Source organism: Pseudophryne corroboree, chromosome 5 (genome assembly GCF_028390025.1).
Source record: "Pseudophryne corroboree isolate aPseCor3 chromosome 5, aPseCor3.hap2, whole genome shotgun sequence".
Lineage (NCBI taxonomy): Eukaryota > Metazoa > Chordata > Amphibia > Anura > Myobatrachidae > Pseudophryne > Pseudophryne corroboree.
In genome coordinates this window covers 250,504,995-250,510,937 of record NC_086448.1, presented here as the reverse complement: position 1 = coordinate 250,510,937, position 5,943 = coordinate 250,504,995, and the positions used below count along the sequence as shown (strand labels likewise).

Here is a 5,943-nt window from a genome sequence, read left to right as displayed (position 1 = left end):
TCGGCTGGCTTTAAAAAAATAATCTACGCAATGTTGACACACTGAGTATGTCCATCCCACACAGTAGACAATATGGTTAAAATACCCTCTAGTTAATTACGCACTAATGTATTATGCACTAATACAACACTTACTGTCACATTACGGACACAAATATTAACTCCTCTCCATAATTCACTCACTGCATTAGTATATAGCATCACAAGTATGATGGACTCCTCATATTTAATTTTGAGTCACTAGCATCGTCACTTATATTATATCCACTTTAATATACCTTAGTGAATTGATATCTAAGAAATTATTTATATCTACGTTTTTTATTCCAAAGAACCTGGTATTCCACCACCCATGTCTCCTTATTTATTATTCATACGATGGTTTTCTGGGCCAATAATTATCGGCATCAATAATACAAAGATTAATTAACATCTAAAATCTCTCCTTTTTCTCAAACACACCAGTATTATGCAAAGCCTATATTGCTTGCTTAGAAGTGAAAACACAGGCACTAATTCTTTGTTTATATCTTTTTAATATGTATGGTTCCCTTGGAGACTGCGGTTACTCCTATACAGAAAATATGTCTGCAGCCATAATGAACTCCATGAAAATGGCCGCCGCTATGAATGACAACCTCTTCCTCCAATAGAGTGAAGTGAGCAGCCGAGTGTAACCTGCGTGGGAAGTGGGGCACTTCATACTAGAAGTAAAGGACGGAAGTGGGGAAGACTCATAGCGCTCGTGACAGCTACCGATAACGGAAGTTCGGCCTGACGCGCATGCGCACACCGCCGGAGTGGACACCGGAAACGGGGCGGAAATGACGCAGGACGCGTCTCGGACACTTTTAGACCTTAAAACAGAATTCCAGCACTCGTTTTTTATAGAAAATTGTACCACAGGACATTATTTCTCTCCCCCTTAATATACTCATGTTTATATAGGGAATTGTATAGCACTCTGCCTATTAGATTTTTAACAGGAAGTGATGTCATAATTACCTGCGAACACATGACACCAGCTATAAATATCATCCTTGTTCATTTGCACCCTACCCCTTGATGAAGTCAGATGGACGAAACGCGTTGGGTGTACCTCTAAACTGACCCTCCATTTCAAAAAGATAAGCATTGTTTTTATCTTTTTAGAATTTTGATGCATTTTTTCTCTTTTAACTAAAATTTTTTTTTTTTAATTCTTGTATGCTTTATATCCGTTTTATGTTTTTTAAAATACCCTTGTTGTATTCTTTAATATCTCCTTATACTTGTAAACCTTTTTTTATCCCACCTATCTTTTTTATAAATTAAATTGAATTTTTTATAAATTAAATTGAATTTTATAATTTTATCCGAATGTATCCAGCCACTTCTTCATACCATATTTAAAAACCATTAGACACCGTTGGTCGCTGGCACTCCATCCCCCTATTTTTTACCTTTAAATTGTAGACAGTTTATCCCTGTCTAATCTTTTTGGAGGCTAGCTGACACCTTATACCTACAAAGGAGTGTCTACGGTGGGGTATATTTGTATAACCCTATATATAACCTGCTTACACAAACCTGTGGCGCCATACTACCACTATTCTCATCCTATCTTGATATATTTTGTAAGGCAGCCTGGTGAGTGTGTGTAGAGTTTTTTATATACACAAAATGTTCAGAGTGAATGAACGCACCACTAAACGCAACGAATGGTGCCAGAAAATATTTAATGAAGAAGCACAGACTATTGCTATACCCCCATCTGGTAATTTAGATGACCTATTTTGGGGAATGGAACGTTTACTAGCCAAAGAAATAAAAAATTGGTGGGACATAAAAGGACTGGAGCACTACATTGAAGTTGATAGAATACCGAGAGGATTGAGAATCCAGAAACAACCCACTCTTGGAAATACAGATCCTGAATTTACTAAAAAGTGGGATTCCATTCTACATACATGCTCCTTAAATCTAATGAAACTCTTGATAAGTGAAAGGAGAAAGAATGTGACCGCTCTAGAAAAAGACATAAAAGAAAAAGAAGCTGAACTAGAACTCCACAAGGATACTGAAGATTTTCGGATTAATGATAACGTTCTAACTAAGAAACTTGAACGCATAGAGGAGGATGTCATAAGAGGGAAGGAGAAGAAATTTCTCAGAGATAAAAGGGACTATGAACAAGGAACTATTAAGAATTGGAGCAGATTTAGCACACATGACAAACAACCAAAAACAGACCAAAGATACCAGTGGAAAGCAGCACCACAAAGAACAAGACCACCACAGAGAAATGATTCACCCAGAACACCCTACACTAGAACATCGAATAGATTCACTGCACTGAATCGCCTAAGATCAAGTGATGAACAGGATTTTTTAGATGTGAGACAAGGAGCAAGGCCCAAAGGTCCGGTAAAGAGCTCAATACACGAGGACGTCAAACATGCCTCCCCACTCAAAAGAAGATTCACAGACATAGAGGAAAACGGGGCGGCAGGAGGGAAAGAATTCAAGAGAAGAAACTTGTGAACAGTAACATTAAGGAAAAAGGAATCTTCAATTTATCAACACATGAACTGACAGATTCAGAACAATCTCTACTCAGTAAAGGATTATCCTTTGCACCTACAGAAGGACTTAATAAATTTGAAACATTTATAGACTTGAACAAATTTGTGCGAAAACTGACATTGAAAAGGCACTTCCTAAAAAAAGAAAACGCCATCATCGCTAACTACGAAGCAAGCTCAAAATCAGGACTCAAACCCAAGAGTAAGTACTATCCAGTGGAGTCCAAAGGGAGTAATATAAGTATATTTTACGACCTTGTGAAAAAAGACCTATGCGAAGCAGAACCCAGACCGATCACGAAGAAAAATCTCCATAATAGAGAGATAGAAGCAATGAAAAATCTCCAAAAGAATAGACACATTGTCATAAAACCGGCTGACAAAGGGGGGGGGTTGGTCATAATGGACCGAGACAAATATGTCCACGAAGCACACCGACTTCTAGGAGATAATCACTCCTATACAATCCTATCAGAAGATCCGAAGGATACTTTTATTGAGGAACTTAGATCACTTCTCTTACGGGGTCTGAGGAGTGATATCATTACAAAGGAGGAATTTTCCTTTTTAATGCAATCCAACCCCATAACCCCCATATTTTATTTTCTACCAAAAGTTCACAAAAGCATGATTGATCCACCTGGGAGACCTATCGTTGCAGGTATAGACTCTCTTACCTCTAATCTTTCTAAATATGTTGATGTCTTTTTGAATCCACACGTCAAAAAACTACAATCATTTCTCCTGGACACTACTATGGTACTAAACGAAATTAAGAACATTACATGGAAAGACTCTTATCTATGGGTCACCATCGATGTCCAGTCATTGTATACCAGTATAGAACACTCAAAAGGCATAGAAACAAGTCGAGAGTACCTGAACAAAGACAACTCCATTACAGAAGCACACAGGAATTTTATTTGTGAACTAATTCTCTTCATTTTAAGCCGGAATTATTTTAAATTTTTAGACAAATTTTATCTTCAAAAGTGTGGCACAGCGATGGGGACTATTTTCGCACATAGCTTTGCTAATTTATTTATGGGACAATGGGAAGAGAAATATATGTATACAGCACAATCTTTCAAGGAGTCAGTCGTAATGTACAAAAGATACATTGACGACATAATCATCATCTGGGACGGAACTGCCGAGTCTTTTATGAATTTTTTTAAGATTTTACAGAGCAACGATTTTAACCTGTCTTTTACCTGCAATGTAAGTAAAGATTCCATTGAATTTCTGGACCTGGTTTTAAGAAGCGAAGAAGGGATGGTTATCACGAAGAACTTCATTAAAGAGGTTGACATGAATAGCTACCTCCATTACAAAAGTAGTCACTCGAAGAAATGGAAGAATAATATCCCCTACTCGCAGTTTCACAGGATCCGTAGGAACTGCAACAAGAATGAAGACTGCGAACAACAGCTAGCAACATACAGGAAAAGATTTGAAGAAAAGAAATATCCACCTACAATACTAGACGAGGCAATCACCAAAACCAGACTGCTCGAGAGGGACAGCCTACTGTCATACAAACAGAAAGAAAAGAATAACGAGAAACAAAATTCGGTCTCCTTTATAACCACTTATAGCACTCATGAACAAGACATTAGAACTTCATTGAAATCCCATTGGGACATCTTATTAATGGACCCGATCCTTAAGAATATTCTCCCTCCGCAACCAGAGCTCATATTTCGTAAATCAAAAAACTTGAAAGACATTCTTGCACCGAGCATGTTAAAAGAACTACCCCCAGATACCAACCACTGTTCCCTTCCGAAATGCATTGGAGCATATAAGTGTGGACATTGCAACATCTGCAAATTTCTGAATCCTAACAGAAGGACCTTCAGCAACATGGACAACACCCAGGAGTTCAAGATTAAGGAATTTATGAATTGCAATAGCACATCAGTTATATACCTGCTAGAATGCACCTGCCACAAAAAATATGTGGGAAAAACAAAAAGGATACTGAAGATCAGAATACAGGAGCATATACGCAGCATTAAAAATAAATTGGAGACACATCTAATTTACAGACACTTCAAACTTCATCATAATTCCAATCCAGAAGAACTCTCCTTCAAGGCGATAGAACATGTCACAAGCAACGAAAGAGGCGGCGACCTAGCCAAAAAACTATCCCAGAGGGAAATGTATTGGATTTTCCAATTGAAAACCACCCATCCCATGGGTTTTAATGAAGGCTACGAGATCGCACCGTTCCTGTGAAAAGAGATTCTTCTGGCGAATTATTCTGGTTTTTATTTTTTTATCCTTCACCTTACATGCACTTGGCACTTTATAATAGTTTATAATATGTCACAACAGCACTTACTAATTATATGTCAACATCCTGAATAAACAAGTATTGTATTGTGTTTATTGAGTCGCCATACCAAAAGATACAGTCATACCACACTGGCGGACGCCCAATCTCGCCCGATCTTGGAAGCTAAGCAGTGTAGGGCCCAACCAGTACCAAATGGGGAACCATCTGCGAAGATTGGGTACTGTACATATCGGCTGGCTTTAAAAAAATAATCTACGCAATGTTGACACACTGAGTATGTCCATCCCACACAGTAGACAATATGGTTAAAATACCCTCTAGTTAATTACGCACTAATGTATTATGCACTAATACAACACTTACTGTCACATTACGGACACAAATATTAACTCCTCTCCATAATTCACTCACTGCATTAGTATATAGCATCACAAGTATGATGGACTCCTCATATTTAATTTTGAGTCACTAGCATCGTCACTTATATTATATCCACTTTAATATACCTTAGTGAATTGATATCTAAGAAATTATTTATATCTACGTTTTTTATTCCAAAGAACCTGGTATTCCACCACCCATGTCTCCTTATTTATTATTCATACGATGGTTTTCTGGGCCAATAATTATCAGCATCAATAATACAAAGATTAATTAACATCTAAAATCTCTCCTTTTTCTCAAACACACCAGTATTATGCAAAGCCTATATTGCTTGCTTAGAAGTGAAAACACAGGCACTAATTCTTTGTTTATATCTTTTTAATATGTATGGTTCCCTTGGAGACTGCGGTTACTCCTATACAGAAAATATGTCTGCAGCCATAATGAACTCCATGAAAATGGCCGCCGCTATGAATGACAACCTCTTCCTCCAATAGAGTGAAGTGAGCAGCCGAGTGTAACCTGCGTGGGAAGTGGGGCACTTCATACTAGAAGTAAAGGACGGAAGTGGGGAAGACTCATAGCGCTCGTGACAGCTACCGATAACGGAAGTTCGGCCTGACGCGCATGCGCACACCGCCGGAGTGGACACCGGAAACGGGGCGGAAATGATGCAGGACGCGTCTCGGAC

General features: G+C 38.2%; 1 pseudogene; it reads left to right on the top strand.

Annotated features, from left to right (window-relative positions):
* The first annotated feature begins 4,978 nt into the window (after positions 1-4,978).
* On the top strand, positions 4,979-5,097 carry LOC134930653 (5S ribosomal RNA; annotated as a pseudogene).
* The last annotated feature ends 846 nt before the right edge of the window (positions 5,098-5,943 follow it).